The 20,089-nt window shown below is 38.7% G+C and overlaps 1 long non-coding RNA gene across 1 annotated transcript; it reads left to right on the plus strand.

Annotated features, from left to right (window-relative positions):
* The first annotated feature begins 6,192 nt into the window (after positions 1–6,192).
* LOC120082073 (uncharacterized) lies at positions 6,193–11,296 on the plus strand. The gene is made up of 5 exons (XR_005483032.2): positions 6,193–6,680; positions 6,768–6,910; positions 6,994–7,062; positions 7,881–10,346; positions 10,698–11,296. It is a non-coding gene; the product is annotated as an uncharacterized LOC120082073 (long non-coding RNA).
* Positions 11,297–20,089: the final 8,793 nt, after the last annotated feature.

The raw sequence follows: 20,089 nt of genomic DNA on the forward strand, positions 1-20,089 counted from the left end.
TTGTTTCCCAACTCTTAGCACCGGGTACACCTCAACAGAATGGTGTAGCAGAGATGAGAAATAGAACCATGTTAGACATGGTTTGTTCGATGATGAGTTACACTTCCTTACCGGACTCGTTTTGGGGTTTCGTAGTGGAGATTGCGGTATACATACTCAACTGTGTTCCTTCTAAGAGTATTGCGAGAACACCTCTGAAGTTATGGAATGAGCATAAACCTAGTTTATGTCACTTCTGCATTTGGAGTTTTCCTCCACATGTGCTTGAGGAAAATCCCAAGAAGTTGGAACCACGGTCGAGGTTATGCCTCTTTGTAGGCTACCTCAAAAGTACACGAGGGGGTTATTTTTATGATCCATCGAAAAATAGGGTGTTTGTTTTCATGAACGCTATTTTCCTAAAAGAGGTGATGGAACTCGAGACATACGCAGCGGAATAAGAACCTAATTACACTCTAATTGCTTTTAATTTAAAGGAAAAAATGCATGCAATTGAAGGAAAAATAGTAATTAAAAATTACCTTTGAAGCTCCCGAAACCACTTTTCCTCGCTGAATCTCGACCCAAACTCTTCCGGACCACCACTAGAGTTGACCTACTATCCTCTAGACTCATAATCGGATTGTGGGACCTGGTGTATGAAGAACCCGAGAGAGAGAAAGAGATGGAAAAGAAGATGAAATTTAGGTAGGGTTTCGGTTTTTTTTTTTAGCCCAATTTTAGAAAAAAATTTGGAAAAATTGGCAAAACTCTTTTCATTCAAAATGAAAACTCATTTTATAGAAAAAACCATGCAACAATTGCATGAACCAAATCCATAAAAACCCAACACCTATAATCCACTATCTTAGTGGGCATAATATCTCCACTATAAGCCAACACCTAGTCCACTATTTGGTTAGTGGAATTATCCAACAAAAGTTTGGATTTTTCCACTAACTATAGTCAAAGGGCAAAATAGTCATTTGGTCAAAGTTTGACTTTGACCAAAAAGTTAACATTTTGACTTTTTATGATTTTTTCCATGTTGACTAATTTTGACCTCCCGAGCATGAATCCGCATTCATTTTCTCGAAATTCAAATCATATTTGAATATAAGGTCGGTCAAAGTTTGACTTTTCAAAGTAAAAAAGTCAACTCTTTGACTTTTTACATCTTTGACCATTTCCATTATTTTCGAGCTTCCAAATATGAATGTATTCATATTCTTGATATTTAAATCATATTTAAATATTAAAGCTGTATCTCTAAACTGAAAACCCGACCACTATATCACATATACTTGTCGGTTTCTCTCTCTTCACCTAATTCGAACATTTCGAATCATTCTATCATACTGTTCTAAGTTTATTCCATATGAGCTAGTAAGGGAACCTAATGAACCTATAGATCATGGGCTCCAATGATTCGAGATTAGCTAGCTAAACTCTTTAGAAGGAGCTAATCAACATTCGTTAATTAACGCATCATTCCACTATAGTCCCGTAGTTGCACTCTGCTCACTATAGATATATTTGTGTCTATTTGGTATAACCAGGATTAGTAAGTTAATCCTTCACAGGTTTTTCATAATCTCGGTTGGGTCATAAAAACCGTTTTACCCCCAATACTACATCTTGTTCCTTATGTTTCACTGATCCTCTAATGAACAATTGGTTTAAGGTCCATCCTATAAACCGAATCCCTCTCGAGCCAAGGAGAGGGTGGGGCCCCTTGTTCAAGACCTGGATTCAGTACTAAAGGGAACAACCTATCTACTATCCCTATAACGAGTAGGAGTGAATTCCGTCTTGCACCCAATGTTCCCAGCTATCCACCCGATCTTACCTCTGAAATGGGAGGCTTATTGGGCCAGCGATGATGAACTACCCTCACCTATACAAATCTAAGGATAATTCCGAGTGAATAGGAGTTCATAGTTAGCTCAGGATTAAGATTAAGTTACCTAGGTCATCAATTAACGAAATAGTCAGTTTTATACATAAAACAGTATTTAGAACGTAAAAAGTGACCATTTCATGGTTCAATCTTATGTAAACTCTTTACATAGGATGCCCCCACTCACATATCTCTATATGAACGATTCAGGATCACATCGTTTGTACTAACTACAAAGTGGGCCGCATCCATAGTGTCCCCAAAATAAGGCGCCCAACCTTATTCATATACTATAGACTATTTTGGCTATATATTTGAACTTGATCCACATTTATGTCACTACATAAAGTTCAAAGTACATTAAATAGCCTCAGGACCTTAGTTTATTGGATTCAAGATTACAATTTCAATAACAACTTTATCGAAAAACAAAACAGAATATGTTTATTAATTTACAAACTACGAGTTTTAGGACATAAAATCCAACAGGAGGATCATATCAGGGAGCACAGTCCACGTATTAAAGTTGTGTTACGTGAGCTTTCCAACAAAACTATTGAAACTTAAACAAAAGTTGTTGAAGGGCCTACTTCATCCGCAAGAGTTGTTGATGATAGTTCATCTAGTAGGTCAATTCCACCTCACGATTTTAGGGAACCTCGGCATAGTGGAAGGGTTACGAACCCACCCGTTCACTATCTGGGTTTCACGAAAATCCTTATTATGATAGCAGATGGCGACATTAAGGATCCGTTGTCTTATCAGAAGGCAATGGAGGATGTAGACCAGGATGAATGGATCAAAGTCATGGATCTCGAGATGGAGTTGATGTACTTCAACTCAGTATGGGATCTTGTAGATCAGCTTGATGGGGTAAGACCTATAGGTTGTAAAGGGATCTACAAGTGCAAATGGGGTGCTGATGGTAAGGTGCAAACCTTCAAGGCTCGACTTGTGGCAAAGGGTTATACCCAGGTAGAGGGAGTTGACTATGAGGAGACTTTCTCACCTGTTGCCATGTTAAAGTCGATTTGAATCCTCCTATCCATTGTAGCTTATTATAATTATGAGATCTGGCAAATGGATGTCAAGATGGCCTGTCTGAATGACAATCTTGAAGAGACCATTTACATGGTGTAACCCGAGGGATTCATTACCCAAGGTCAAGAGCAAAAAGTTTGCAGACTGAATTGGTCCATTTATGAGCTGAAACAGTCGTCTAGATCTTCGAACATTCGGTTTGATACTGCGATCAAATCTTATGGCTTTGACCAGAACGTTGTTGAACCTTGTGTCTACAAGAAGATCGTCAATGCTTCAGTAGTGTTCTTAGTGTAGTATGTAGATGATATACTACTTATTGGGAATGATGTAAGTCTACTGACTACAGTTAAAACTGACTAGCGACCCAATTCCAAATGAAAGATTTAGGAGAGGCTCATTTTGTTCTGGGTATAAAGATCTTTCGGGATCGTAAGAACAAAGTGCTAGCACTGTCTCAGGCATCGTACATTGACAAGATGTTGCTCAAGTACTCGATGTAAGACTCCAAAAGGGGCCTACTGCCGTTTAGGTATGGAGTCACTTTGTCTAAGAATATGTATCCTAAGATGCCTCGAGAGGTTGGGGAAATGAGACGGGTCTCATATGCATCTGTCATTGTCAGTCTGATGTATGTGATGCTCTACACTAGACCAGACATCTGCTACGCTGTGGGGATGGTCAATTGGTATCAGTCTAACCCAGGCCAGGGTCACTAGACCGCAGTGAAGAATATCCTCAAGTATCTTCGGAGAACGAGGGACTACATGCTCGTGTATGGATCTAGGGATTTGATCTTTAGTGGATACATAAATTCTGACGTTCAGACTGATAAAAACTCTCACAAGTCCAGTTCAATGTCAGTCTTTACTCTTAACGGAGGAGCTGTAGTGTTGCGAAGCACTAAGCAGGGGTGCATCACCGACTCCACTATAGAGGCGGAGTACGTAGCGGCTTGCGAAGCTGCTAAGAAGGTCGTCTGGCTCAGGAAGTTCCTCACAGAACTGGACGTTATTCCAGATATGTCTAGGTCAATCACCCTCTTTTGTGACAATAGTGGGGCTGTGACGAACTCCAAGGAGCCTAGGAGTCACAAGCGCAACAAGGGAATGTGATTCACGAGATAGTGCATCGAGGGAATGTGAACATTACAAAGATCGCTTCAGATCACAATGTTGTTGACCTATTTATGAAGGCTTTCACGGCTACAGTGTTTGAGGGTCACCTTCAGAGCAAGGGTCAAGGGGACCACCTGCGGCTAGACTAGGGCAAGTGGGAGATTTTTTTGTATTGGGCTTTTATGCCATAGTTTATTGTTTTGTACTTGTTTTTGTACACCCCACTTCGCTTTAGGACAAGTGGGAGATTGTGGGGGTTGATGCCCTAAAGTCTCGTGTCCTATAGTTTGTAAACAGTTTGTACAAACGCTTGTGTTGTTAATATATGATATTTTCTTCACATCTTGTATTTTTGTTCATTTGCTTGATTTATTTGATTTACCACAAACCAATAAACATAAAATCCCTGGTTATCTGTATGTGACTCAAGCATGTATGTGGTGAGATACAAGTGGATCATATCTTGAGTGATAACCAAAATGGTCTGTAGTATATGAATATAGGAGGAAAACCTTATCCTGGTAATGCTACGGATGCGACCCGCTTTGTGGAATAGTTATAAGTGTTGTGACTTGTCATAGATGGTCTATACCTGATCATTCGTGTAGGGGACATGCGAGCGAGGGCGTCCTATACAAAGATGACCACAGGTATAAGATCTAACCATGAAGTGTTAACATCTAGTTATATAACACCGTTCATGACAAAGAATTCACTTCACTAGGATGACCATAGGTAAAATGACCTCAATCCTGAATGAGTTGGGAACTCTTGCCATTGAGGACAGTCCTTTGATTTGCATGGGTGCGAGTAGCCAGGCCGCCGACTAAAACCTACCACTTTGGGGATTTGTCTAATTTGGGAGCTAGAAACTCAGCTACACAAGATGAAATTCACTCCTTCCCGAAGCAAGGGTAAATAGATAGATAGCTCCCTAAGGGTTGATTCCAAAGTGTGAATGATGTGGCGCTACACACCTTCTCATGGCCCGAGAGGTGTTCACATATAGTTGGACTATGTTGTATTGTTCATTAGAGGGATCAGTGGTACTTAAGGAGTGAGATGTAACTATAGGGGAAAAATGGTAAATTGACCCAACTATACCTACGAGCGTCTGTGAAAGGTTATCGTACTCATGATTGGTTATATCCGATGGACACATAAATATATCTGTGGTAAGAAGAGTTCAGTTGTCGGTCTTTAGTGGAATGTTTGGCAGTTAACGGATGGTGGATCTCGTGGCCAAAGAGTTTAGTTAGCTATTCACGTACCATTGGAGCTTCGAGCCATAGGTCCATAAGGTCCCCTTGATAGCTTGGATACAAGTTGAGAATCAGTTTTTGGGTCAGTTTGAAATGTTCAAATTAACAAGAGGGAGTTTGATTATATATGATATAATTGAATTGATTAATTATATATGATATGATTGACTAAATGTATGAGATACATTATTTTGGAGGAAAATGGATATAAATATGATTTATATCAAGTAAAGGAGAAAACACTATAGTTGATATATGATATCAAACTATAGGTTATGAATATAATATGATTATATTTATTAATTTATTTTTTGGACAGTTATGAGATAATTGGCTGGCGTTTTGTCCGAATTCATGCGTTAGTGCGAAGTTTAATTCAGTTCTAGTAATTGAAGAATAAAATGAAAATAGTTTTCATTTTACACGAGACACGCATAATTGCTCACGGTGTGTTAGCATTCTATTGCTTAGTATTTGAGAGCCTATACGATAGCACCCGCTTACTAATCAATCGCACACCTGCGTTCGCATTTTCCTAAACGATCGTCCATGCTTTCATAAACGAACACTTACCTTTTCATAGATGATCGTCCACGCTTTCATAAACGAACACTTGGCTTTTACTACACAATCATGTACCCCGCACTGTAACATCCCGTATTTTTTTTCTTTAGTATTAATGTAATTTTAGTAATTTTTGTTAGTGGAGGGCTTTTTTGGAATTTCGGAGTCCAAGTGTAAGTGTAGGAATTTAATTTTTGGATCTTACAAAATTGTTTAATTTAGAAAGTAATGGCAGGTTTTATTTTCATTTTTGGGAAAGAAAGGAAGTTGATGAATTAAAATGGAAAAAGGAAGGGAATAAAAGGAAGCTTATTTTATTTCCATTTTTGTTAGTTTGATAATATTATTATTTTTATAAAAATCAAAATCTCCTTCTTCTTCTTCTTCTTCTTCCTTTTATACCGTCTGCCCCTCCCTATTTTCGTGTAAACCCTAGCCGCCACACCCTTCGAGTTGCTTAGCGTCGTCTCCCGGCTGACCTATTCCGTGCAACTTGCCTAACAGTGCCGTTCGTGAGCATCGACAACCCAAACTGAGATCTTTCCCTTCTCAGTCGTGTGTTCGTGCCTCTCCTCACCGCCGACTCTTTGCACCGGAGTTTCGCATGCTTTCGCTCACGTCGCGTTGGTTGTCGTTGACTCTTAGCCGTCTGCAGGTGCCAGATCTAAGGTTTTGTGCGTCCTCCTTCATTCATGGGTTCGGTGTCATTGCCAATTCGCCAAGTTGTCCGACGCCACTTCTTCGTCCGGCGACGCTTCTCTGTCTAGCACCGCCAAGCTCCTACTGCCGTTGTGGTTGCTGTCACATCTCTTTTGGGTAAGATTTTAGGTGTTTTCCTAAAAGTTTTTGTGTGGTTTGTTTTGGAATAATTTTGGTTAAAATCCGTTATGTTTGGACTTTCAGAAGCGAGATTCAAAGGATTTTGGGGACGTTGCTCATCGAGAAGGAGACTGATTTTCGATCATGTTCATATTGGTGTTTTGGTATGAGTTTTAAAATCTGCTAAGAGGAAATTTTGGAGTCGAAATCTTGCGAGTTTCGTTTGGGTAAGTTTTGGTGACTGTCTGATTAAATTTGTATGTTGGATCATGATTCCAAAGACTGAAATTTAGAATTATGTTTGTATTAGGGGACTTAATTCAAGGTTTATTTTGTTGGAGATCATTAGCTTGAATTAATATCTGAACTTGGCTTCGAGGTAAGTAATCTTACTACTGGAACTGCCCGCGGGCCAGGCATTAGATGTATGCTAGCATGATAAATGAATGTTATGGCAGAATGACAGCATGATAGGCTCATAGTATAGTATGACCAATGTATGTTCTAGTACGAGATCTGAAATATTTATTTGTGAACATAGATACTTGAATGCTAGCATGAGATGTTATGCGATTTCATATGGTTGTATTTGATCTGATGATGTTGAGGTATATGTGTATGTTGTAGAGCCATGATGTTGAGGTATATATATATGTCATAGATTCATATAGTGATAATTATGATGTTGAGACTGTGCAAGTGTCCTTACTGATTAGTTATATGCCCATTAGATTTTGTGTTTCCTTCAGGATTCACCAGTTTGTGTTTCCTTCGGGATTCACCAGTTTGTGTTTCCTTCGGGATTCATCAGTTTGTGTTTCCTTCGGGATTCATCAGTTTGTGTTTCCTTCGGGATTCACTAGTTTGTGTTTCCTTCGGGATGCACCAGTTTGTATTTCCTTCGGGATTCACCAGTTTGTGTTTCCTTCGGCATCCACCAATTTATGTCTCCTTCGATATTCACATGATTGTGTTTCCTTCGGGATTCACCAGAGGTAGTGGGCATACTTAACTACAGTAGGATAGAACTCAATCTCCTTTTTATTTCATGTGTATATGTGTCCCATGAGGACTAGAGCAATTTATATGTTTCACCAGAGGTAGGTATCTGGAAGACATAGATGCCTAGCCTGACCCCAGTGTTGGGGTTACTTACTGAGTATTTTATACTCATTCTTTCTCATGTTGTTGTTTTAGGTAAGAGTAGGGACGTGCCGGCGAATGACAAGCGGAATCCATGATCGAGCCACTAGGACCAGTTTTACCAGTTTTTATGCTTCCGCTCATAAGAGTTGGATTTCCTTCATGTTTTTGCTAAATTTTTCAGTTTTGATGTTTGAAACTTATTATTGAGAATTGTTTTTCATACTTATTTATTAATCTTTATGATTTATGGGTACCCTATTATTGTTTTTAATATTTGCATTTAATAAAGGACTTTTGAATTCCCTTATCTATTTAGCATTTGTTTCACCATAAAAAAGTGTCGTTTTAAGTTCCATGCATGCATGTATTTTAGTAACGGCCTAACCGATGTCCTAGAGGGTCACGTCGTTACAGTTGGTATCAGAGCCCATGTTTTGGGTTCTATAGACTGACTTACTACGTGAGTCTAGATAGTCCCTATAGCCCAGTAATGGATCCCTCGTCATCGCTAGGTACATTCTACTAATGAAAGTTTCAACGTATATATGAGAACAGTGATGTAGTATTTTAAATGCATGATTTCTGAGAAAGACCCAGAAATAGCTAGTTAACATATGAATTCATGATAGGACATGGCACCTAAACCTAGAACAAGAAAGACAGTTAGAGAAGAAGTGCAAGCAGAGAGAGCCGAAAGTAGCTAGATTGTTCCGACAGCTCCAAATCCGCCTGTGACCCAAATTGATGAAAAGGCAATGGAAGCTAGAATTAGTGAAGCTGTTACATCCTTGTTGGATTTTATGTCCTAAAACTCGTAGTTTGTAATATCATATTCTTGTTCAATAACGTTGTTATTGAAAGTCTTTCTATATTCATGAATCCAATAAACTTAAGTTTGAACTTTATGTAGTGACATAAATGTGGATCAAGTTCAAATATATATAGCCAAAATGGTCTATAGTATATGAATAAGGAGGTTGGGCGTCTTATTCTGAGGACACTATGGATGCGACCCATTTTGTAGTTAGTACAAACGATGTGATCCTAAACCGTTCATGTGAAGACATGAAAATGGGGGCATCCTATGTAAAGAGTTTACATAAGACTGAACCATAAAATAGTCACTTTTACGTTCTAAATTCCGTTTAATGTATAAAACTGACTATTTCGTTAATTGATGACCTAGATAACTTAATGTTAATCTTGAGCTAACTATGAACTCTCGTTCACTCAGAATTATCCTTAGATCTGCGTAGGTGAGGGCAGCTTATTATCGCTGGCCCAATAAGCCTCCCATTTCAGGGGTAAGATCAGGTGGATAGTTGAGAACATAGGGTGCAAGACGGAATTCACTCCTACCCGTTATAGGGATAGTAGATAGGTTGTTCCCTTTAGTACTGAATCCAGGTCTTGAATAAGGGGCCTCACCCTCTCATTGGCCCGAGAGGGGTCGGTTTATAGGTTGGACCTTAAACCAATTGTTCATTAGAGGATCAGTGGAACTTAAGGAATAAGATGTAGTCTTGGGGGTAAAATAGTTTTTATGACCCAATCGAGATTATGAACAACCTATGAAGGATTAACTTACTAAACATGGTTATATCAAATGGACACAAATATATCTATAGTGAGGAGAGTGCAACTACGGGACTATAGTGGAAAGACCCGTTAGTTAATGAATGTTGATTAGCTCCATCTAAAGAGTTTAGCTAGCTAATCTCGGATCGTTGGAGCCCATAATCTATAGGTTCATCAGGTTCCCCTACTAGCTCATATGGAATAAACTTAGAACAGTATGATAGAATAATTCGAATTGTTCGAATTAGTTGAAGAGAGAGAAACCGAAAGTATATGTGATATAGTGATCGGTTTTTGAGTTTAGAGATACAACTTTAATATTTAAATGTATTTAAATATCAAGAATATGAATACGTTCATATTCGAAAGCTTGAAAATAATGGAAATGGTCAAAGATGTAAAAAGTCAAAGAATTGACTTTTGACTTTGAAAAGTCAAACTTTGACCAACCTTATATTCAATTGTGATTTGAATTTCGAGAAAATAAATGTGGATTTATGATCAAGAGGTCAAAATAAGTCAATACGGAAAAAATCATAAAAAGTTAAAATGTTGACATTTTGGTCAAAGTTTGACTTTGACCAAATGATTATTTTGCCCTTTGACTAAAGTTAGTGGGAAAATCCAAACTTTTGTTGGATAATTCCACTAACAAAATAGTGCCAATTTTGCATGGCCCTTTTCTATAAATATGGGCTTGTGTTTTTAGATTAAAGATTTTTGAAAATTTTGCAAAATTAGTTTTTAAAATTGGGCTGAAAAAAAAAATCAAACCCAACCCAATTTCACTATACTATTTCCATCTCTTTTTCTCTCTCTCGGGTTCTTCATCCATCGGGTCCCACAACCCGGTTCTGAGTCCAGAGGATAGTAGGTCAGCTCTAGTGGTTGTCCAGTTTGTGTTCGAGCGGAGATAGACGAGTTTCGGGAGCTTCAAAGGTATTATTTCAAAATAACCCTAATCAATTCTTTTGGGTTTCATGTTTAATTTGGGCAATTAGAGTAAAATTGATTCTCATTTCCGCTGCGCATGCCGGCTTTTCTATCATGTGGTATCAGAACGTGTTATAATTTTACCCAATTGCATGTGGTGGGTATAAATTTATTAGATAAAATTGAGATTGGAAACTAAAATGGTTTTTTAGGTTTTGACAATTAAATTAAGTTTTTTTTTTTGTAGTATTAATTTGTAATTGCTCACATGTTTATGAGCATTAACGTATGAAAAAGGGTCTGTAAATTTGTTGGAGTCATTAAAGTTGAAATTAGGTTGTAATTGCTTGATTCCAGGAGAGAGAACAACCTTAAAAATGGAGATAATTTGTTCATAGACCCGAAATAGCCACCAGACCCGAGAGAATGCTCCCAGACCCGACCCCCAACCTGAGCGCTCTGACCCGGATTCTCTCGCACGTGCGCCTAGCTCACACGCTGCCCCGCTCCGTGGATCTGACCTGCCCGCTCCGCTCCTGCCTGCTCGCGCCCGCTCTGCCTTCGTCGACCCGACCCGCTTGCTCCGCTTCCACCTGCTCGCGCCCATTCTGCCTCCGTCGACCCAACCCGCGCCCCGCGGCTTTCGTTGACCGCCCCTGCATTAGTTGACCAGCCGGTCCAGACGTCTAGACCGGTCCAGTTGAGCCAGTTTGACCGGTTCAGCCTAATTTTTGGAGTTTTTGGGCTGGTTCGAGTGTTTGAAGCTTGTTCAAGAGTTGTTTTTTGTACTACACCAAATTATTATTGCAATAATTTAGTTGTTAGCTTAATTTAAGAGCCAAAACCAATCCATTTTAGGGTGTTTAATTAATTATGCATGTTGATGTATGTTTTAATTAAATTTTGAATCTTGTTGTGCATATAGTATGCCATATAGGTTTAAAATCCCACAATAGGTAAACATGTACATGCATTTGATATATGTTATAATTGTTATAATGTATATAGTATGCATGTTAAGTTTTTTTTTTTTATATAAAGTGTTATATTAAAGCTTCATAATCAAGTATGAATGTATGTTATAGATGTATGATTCTAGGGTTATAATGGTTGTAATTTTATTTCATAATTTTTATAAAATAACCTAGACTTTAAAATCTATAACAAAAGTAAAAGTCGCATGCTCACCTAGGATTAAATTGGTACAATTTTAATCGGCTTTTCTAAAGAGTTAGAATAGGTCGATTACTTGTTAAACAAAGAGTTATTTACTTACCCAAGGAGATCTTGTCTAAGGTTGGGGGTTCTTAAGATGACGGTTTACGGAACACCTCCTACCTGGATATCAAACTGGCGTCTAAGTCAAATAACCTAGTTTTAATGAGCATGCGTGAGAGATGTGAGGTAATAAAATTTGTTTATCACCTAGACATCATAGGTTAAAAATCCAGTATAAGAGTTATACATGGATCTATCACCTAGATTCATTAAGAGAAACACAATACTAGTAGTTGACGATTTAAGATTTGTCTTAACTGAGGAATGTCCTCAAGCCCCAGCCTCAAATGCTAACCGAACTGTTCGGGAAGCATACGATCGATAGGTCAGAGCCAATGAAAAGTCCCGTGTTTACGTTCTTGCCAGCATGTCTGATGTTTTGGCAAAGAAACATGAATCCTTAGCTACGGCTAAAGAGATAATAGATTCATTAAGAGAAATGTTTGGGCAACCATCATGGTCCCTTAGACACGAGGCAAGTAAACACATTTACACGAAGTGGATGAAAGAGGGGACCTCTGTTAGAGAACATGTCCTGGACATGATGATGTACTTCAATATCGCTGAAGTAAATGGTGGACCCATTGATGAGTCTAACCAGTTTAGCTTTATCTTACAATCTCTTCCGAAGAGTTTTATACTTTTCGAGACAAATGCGTCTTTAAATAAGATATAATTTAACCTCACTACCCTTCTCAACGAGCTCCAGCGATTCCAAAACCTTACTTTAGGTAAGGGGAAGGAAGTGGAAGCAAATGTTGCTACCACTAAGAAAAAGTTTTTAAGAGGATCATTCTCTAAAGCCAAAGCTAGACCCTCTAAAGCTCAAATGAAAAAGAAGGGAAAAGGGCAGGCTCCCAAGATAAAGAAGGGAAAGAAGGATACAGATAAAGGAAAATATTTCCACTGTAACCAAAACGGGCATTGGAAGAGAAATTGTCTGAAGTACCTTGCAGAGAAGAAAGTTGAGAAAACGGCACAAGGTAAATATGATTTACTGGTCGTTGAAACATGTTTAGTGGAATATGATACTTCAACCTAGATACTAGATTCAGAAGCCACCAATCATATTTGTTTCTCGTTTCAGGAAACTAGTTCTTGGAAAAAGCTTGAAGAAGGTGAGATAACCCTCAAAGTTAGAACATGAGGTTGTCTCAGCTGAAGCAGTAGGAGATCTGAAGTTGTCTTTTGAAGATAGATATCTAGTACTTAAAAATGTTTTGTATGCACCTCTTATGAAGAGGAATTTGATATCTATTGCTTGTATTATAGAACAATTATATACAATATCTTTTAATATAAATGATGCGTTCATTTTTTGTAAAGGTATTCAAATTTGTTCTGCTACACTTGAAGACAACTTATATAAGTTAAGACCAACTAGAGAATTTTTTTTTTTAAATACTGAAATGTTTAGAACATTAGAAACTCAGAATAAAAAACAAAAGGTTTCTTCCAATGCCTATCTATGGCACCTTAGACTTGGTCACATAAATCTCAATAGGATTGGGTGATTGGTCAAGAGTGGACTTTTAAGTCAGTTAGAAGATAACTCTTTACCTCCATGTGAATCCTATCTTGAAAGAAAGATGACCAAGAGATCTTTTACTAGAAAAGGTCTTAGAGCCGAAGTGCTCTTAGAGCTCGTACATTCGGACCTTTATGGACCAATGAATGTCAAGGCTCGAGGTGGGTATGAATATTTCATCAGTTTTATTGATGATTATTCAAGGTATGGTCATGTTTACCTGCTTCATCACAAGTCTGATTCTCTTGAAAAGTTCAAAGAATATAAAGCTGAAGTTGAGAATGAATTAGGTAAAACAATTTTGATCAGATCGAGGTGAAGAGTATATGGACATACGATTCCAAGACTATTTGATAGAAAACGGGATCCAGTCACAACTCTCTACACCTAGTACGCCTCAGTAGAATGGTGTATCAGAAAGAAGAAACCGAACTTTATTAGATATGGTTCGCTCTATGATGAGCTATGCTCAATTGCCTGATTCCTTTTGGGGATATGCACTTGAATCTGTTGTCCATATTTTGAACAACGTTCCCTCTAAAAGTGTTTCAGAAACACCTTATGAGCTATGAAAAGGGCATAACAGTAGTTTAAGTCAGTTTAGAATTTGGGGTTGCCCAGCACATGGGTTGGTACAAAATCCCAAGAAATTGGAACATCGTTCAAAATTATGCCTATTTGTAGGTTATCCAAAGGAAACAAGGGGTGATCTGTTTTATCATCCTCAAGAGAATAAGGTATTTGTATCGACAAATGTCACATTCTTAGAGGAAGGCCACATAAGAAGTCATCAACTTCGCAATAAAGTAGTATTGAATGAAATTTCCAAAGACGCTACAGATAAAGCTAGTTCATCTACTAAAGTAATAGATAAAACTAGTACATCAAGTCAGTCACATCCTTCTCAAAAGTTGAGAATGCCTCGACATAGTGGGAGGGTTTTTCATCAACCTGACCGTTACATGGGTTTAACAGAAACACAAGTCATCATACCTGATGACGGCACAGAGGATCCATCGACCTATAAACAGGCGATGAGAGATGTGGACCGTGATCAATGGATCAAAGCCATGGACCTCGAAATGGAGTCTATGTACTTCAATTCTGTCTAGAAACTTATAGATCAACCAAATGATGTAAAACCAACTGGTTATAAGTGGATCTACAAGAGAAAACGAGACCAAGCCGGTAAAGTACAGACTTTTATGACTTGACTTGTGGCAAAGGGTTATACCCAGAGAGAGGGTGTGGACTATGAAGAAACTTTCTCTCTCGTTGCCATGCTTAAGTCGATTAGAATACTCTTATCCATTTTATGACTATGAAATTTGGTTGATAGATGTCAAGACATCCTTTCTAAATAGCGATCTTGAAGAAAATATCTATATGGCTCAACCAGAGCGGTTTATTACATAGGGTCAAGAACAAAAGGTTTGTAAGCTTCAAAAATCCATTTATGGGTTGAAACAAGCTTCTAGATCTTGGAATATAATATTTGATACTGCGATCAAATCTTATGGCTTTGAACAGAATGTTGACGAGCCTTGTGTTTACAAAAAGATCATCAATTCTACTATAGCGTTCTTAGTTTTATATGTCAATGATATTCTACTCAATGGGAATGATGTAGGATATCTTACTGACGTCAAGAAATGGCTAGATACACAATTCCAAATGAAAGATTTAGGAAATGCGCAGTATATTCTTGGGATCCAAATTGTTCGGAATCGCAAGAATAGGACACTAGCCATGTCTCAAGCATCTTATGTAGACAAAATGTTGTCTAGATATAAAATGCAGAATTTCAAAAAGGGTCTGTTGCCTTTTAGACATGGAATTCATCTGTCAAAAGAACAATGTCTTAAGACACCTCAAGAAGTTGAAGATATGAGAAATATTCCCTATGCCTCCGCAGTTGGAAGCCTGATGTATGCAATGTTATGTACTAGACTTGACATATGCTACTCAGTAGGGATCGTCAGTAGATACCAATCTAATCCTGGACATGATCATTGGACTGCCGTTAAGAACATCTTAAAGTATCTCAGGAGAACTAGGGACTATATGCTCGTGTATAGTGCTAAGGATCTGATCCTTACTGGATACACTGACTCTGATTTCCAAACTGATAAAGATGCTAGAAAGTCTACATCTGGATCAGTGTTCACTCTTAACGGAGGAGCAGTAGTGTAGAGAAGCGTAAAACAGACCTGTATAGCTGACTCTACAATGGAAGCTGAATAAGTACTTCTTGCGAAGTAGCAAAAGAAGCAATATGGCTAAGGAAATTCTTGACAGATTTGGAAGTTGTTCCAAATATGCATCTACCCATCACCTTGTATTGTGACAACAGTGGTGTAGTTACAAATTCAAAAGAACCTCGAAGCCATAAACGGAGAAAGCACATCGAACACAAGTACAACCTTATCCGGGAAATCGTACATCGTGGTGACATTGTAGTGACCCAGATATCTTCTGATCAAAACATTGCTGATCCTTTTACAAAAACCCTCATGGCTAAAGTTTTTGAGGGTCACCTACAGTGTTTAGGTCCACGGTGTTTTTAAACTAGGACAAGTGAGAGATTATGTTGGGCGTGAATGCCCTAGTTTATTGTATTCATATGTTTATTGTACTCATATGTAATATTAATTTCTCACAGTTAAATTCAACATCGTTTGATCCTACTAGGAGTTTTAGTCCAAGTGGGAGTTTGTTGGATTTTATTTCCTAAAACTCATAGTTTGCAATATCATATTCTTGTTCAATAAAGCTATTATTGAAAGTTTTTCTATATTCATGAATCCAATAAACTAAAGATCTGAGGCTATTAAGTTTAAGTTTGAACTTTATGTAGTGACATAAATGTGGATCAAGTTCAAATATATATAGCCAAAATGGTCTATAGTATATGAATAAGGTTGGGCGCCTTATTCTGGGGACACTATGGATTCGACCCATTTTGTCGTTAGTACAAACGATGTGATCCTAAACCGTTCATGTGGAGACATGAAAATGGGGGCATCCTATGTAAAGAGCTTACATAAAACTGAACCATAAAATTGTCACTTTTACGCTCTAAATGTCGTTTAATGTATAAAACTGACTATTTCGTTAATTGATGACCTAGGTAACTTAATATTAATCCTGAGCTAACTATGAACTCCTGTTCACTCAGAATTATCCTTATATCTGCATAAGTGAAGACAGCTCATTATCGCTGGCCCAATAAGCCTCCCATTTCAGGGGTAAGATCAGGTGGATAACTGGGAACATATGGTGCAAGACGGAATTCACTCCTACCCGTTATAGGGATAGTAGATAGGTTGTTCCCTTTAGTACTGAATCCAGGTCTTGAATAAGGGGCCCCACCCTCTCATTGGCCCGAGAGAGGTTCACTTTATAGGTTGGACCTTAAACATATTGTTCATTAGAGGATCAGTGAAACTTAAGGAATAAGATGTAGTCTCGGGGATAAAACGGTTTTTATGACCCAGTCGAGATTATGAACAACCTGTAAAGGATTAACTTACTAATCTTGGTTATATCAAATGGACACAAATATATCTATAGTGAGGAGAGTGCAACTACGGGATTATAGTAGAATGACCCGTTAGTTAACGAATGTTGATTAGCTCCGTCTAAAGAGTTTAGCTAGCTAATCTCGGATCGTTGGAGCCCATGATCTATAGGTCCATTAGGTTCCCCTACTAGCTCATATGGAATAAACTTAGAACAGTATGATAGAATAATTCGAATTGTTCGAATGAGGTGAAGAAAGTGAAACCGACAAGTATATGTGATATAGTGATCGGTTTTTAGTTTAGAGATATAGCTTTAATATTTAAATGTTATTTAAATATCAAGAATATGAATACGTTCATATTCGGAAGCTCGAAATAATGAAAATGGCCAAAGATGTAAAAAGTCAAAGAGTTGACTTTTGACTTTTAAAAGTCAAACTTTGACCGACCATATATTCAATTGTGATTTGAATTTCGAGAAAATGAATGCAGATTCATGCTCGGGAGGTTAAAATTAGTCAACACGAAAAAAATCATAAAAAGTCAAAATGTTGACTTTTTGGTCAAAGTTTGACTTTGACCAAATGACTATTTTGCCCTTTGACTAAAGTTAGTGGGAAAATCCAAACTTTTGTTGGATAATTCTACTAACAAAATAGTGGGCTAGGTGTTAGTTTACAGTGGAGACATTAATAAGCCCACTAAGATAGTGGATTCTAGGTGTTGGGATTTTATAAAATTATTTCATGCAATTTTGCATGGCTCTTTTCTATAAATATGGGTTTGTGTTTTTGGATTAAAAACTTTTGAAAATTTTGCAAAATTAGTTTTTAAAATTGGGCTGAAAAAAAAAAAAAACCAAACCCAACCCAATTTCACTATACTATTTCCATCTCTTTTTCTCTCTCTCGGGTTCTTCATCCATCGGGACCCACAACCCGGTTCTGAGTCCATAGGATAGTAGGTAAGCTCTAGTGGTTGTCCAATTCGTGTTTGAGCAGAGATAGACAAGTTTTGGGAGCTTCAAAGGTATTATTTCAAAATAACCCTAATTAATTCTTTTAAGTTGAATGTTTAATTTGGGCAATTAGAGTAAAGTTGATTCTAATTTCTGCTGCGCATGCCGAATTTTCTTTCAGTCCTCTCTAATAAGAAAGCTGCAGAAGCTGATTCGTAGCACGATGGCAGGACAGATTGCCCAGACCCAGGCTTAGAAGGAACCGATTTCACCCGAGAATTTACAACAGACCCGACCGCAGGATAGAGACATGCAGGGCCTGTCTCTTGAGGCTAAACATCTGAGGGATTTCCGGAAGTATGACCCTCGCTCCTTTGTTGGATCGTTGGGGGACCCCACCAAAGTAGAGATGTGGTTGTCATCTATTGAGACAATATTCCATTTTATAAGGTGCCCGGAAGAGCACAAGCTTCAATGCGCAGTTTTCATGTTGACTGCTAACGCGGATATCTGGTGGCGTTCAGCAGAGAAGATGATTGATACTAGTGGGAAGCTTGCAACTTTGAGTAGTTCAAGGAGCTCTTTTATGAGAAGTATTTTTCGGCCAACACCCAGTACAACAAGCAGGCGAAATTCTTGAACTTGAAACAGAGAGTTATGTCAATGGAGGAGTACGAACATGAATTTAATAAGCTGTCCCACTTTGCTCCTAAACTAGTAGCCACCGAGGTAGCAAGGACCGATAGATTCATCTAGGGTCAAAGGAGCGGACTACGAGGTGTGGTACATGCCTTGGGCCTCAAGACGTATGCTGCGACACTACGGGCCGCTGTAAGGATTGATGCTGACTTCCAGATGGGAGAGGAATACAGGAGGTCGCTCGGGATTGGGACCTTCGTAGGTAAAAAAAGGAAGGCTGAGCACAGGGCTCCGAGCATCAATAGAGGAACCAGAACACAGTGGGTGCTCCACGTCAGTGGGGACAGCAAGGTTTTTAAGTTGTGACTGGTAGGGAGGATAGGTCGTTATGTACTACTTGTGGTAGGCGACACTAGGGACATTGCCTAGCCGGCTCTGGGGTCTATTTTTGATGTGGCCAGAAGGGGCATATGTCAGATAGATGCCCGAGGAGGAACGTGCCTGAACACAGGAGCCAGCTCGTAAGTTCGTTTCAGGGAGGCTCGAGTCATCAACAACAACAGGGTAGGGTGTTTTCTACCACTCGGCGTGAGGTCGAGAAGTCAGGCACAGTGGTGAAAGGTACACTTCCCATTTTGGGGCACCATGCTTTAGTTTTGTTTAACTCTGGCTCTTCGCATTCGTTTATATCTTCTGTATTTGTGAGGCATGCCATGTTAGACTTAGAACCTTTGCCTTTTGCATTATCCATTTCCACTCCATCAGGAGAGATCATGTTAGCTACAGAAAAGATAATATCATGTCAGGTAGAGGTAACAAATCGCGCATTAGATGTAACCTTGATAATTTTAGATATGCGTGATTTTGATGTGATATTGGGCATGGATTGGTTAGCTGCTAATCATGCCAGCATAGATTGCTCCCATAAGAAGGTCATCTTTAAGCCTTCTACAGGAGCCAATTTTAAGTTTAAGGGGTTGGGACCGTAGTCCTACCCAAAGTGATTTCATCAATGAAGGCCTGTAGACTGTTTAACCAAGGAGCCTGGGGCTTTTTAGCCAGTGTGGTGAACACTAGAGAGACTGAAGTCACCTTGACTTTAGAGCCAATAGTAAGAGATTTTCTAGATGTTTTTCCAGAGGATCTTCCCAATCTGCCCCCCAGCGGGAGATAGATTTTTCTATTGAGTTGGAGCCAGGCACAACCCCTATTTCGAAGGCTTCATACAAGATGGCCCTGACAGAGTTGAAAGAACTGAAGGTCCAATTGCAGGAGTTGTTGGACAAGGGTTTCATACGCCCTAGTGTGTCATAATGGGGTGCACTTGTTTTGTTTGTGAAAAAGAAGGATGGATTGTTACGTCTGTGCATTGATTACAGAGAGCTAAACAAGGTGACCATCAAGAACAAGTATCCCCTTCCCAAGATTGAGGATTTGTTTGACCAGTTTCAGGGAGCTACTATATTCTCTAAGATTGATCTCTGGTCAGGATACCACCAGTTGAGAATAAAGGACAGTCACATACCCAAGACAACTTTTCGTTCGAGGTATGGACATTATGAGTTCATAGTAATGTCATTTGGTCTAACGAATGCACCAGCAGTGTTCATGGATTTGATGAATAGGGTGTTCAAGGAACTCCTTGATACCTTTGTGATTGTTTTTATTGATGACATCTTGGTTTATTCCAAGACAGAGGCCAAGCATGAAGAGCATTTGCGGAAAGTTGGAGACGTTGAGGGCCAACAAGTTGTATGCTAAATTTTCTAAATGTGAATTTTGGTTGAGGCAGGTGTCCTTTCTAGGGCATGTAGTATCGAAG

Source organism: Benincasa hispida, chromosome 7, assembly GCF_027475165.1.
Source record: "Benincasa hispida cultivar pf3 chromosome 7, pf3_genome.v1.1, whole genome shotgun sequence".
NCBI classification, from domain to species: domain Eukaryota; kingdom Viridiplantae; phylum Streptophyta; class Magnoliopsida; order Cucurbitales; family Cucurbitaceae; genus Benincasa; species Benincasa hispida.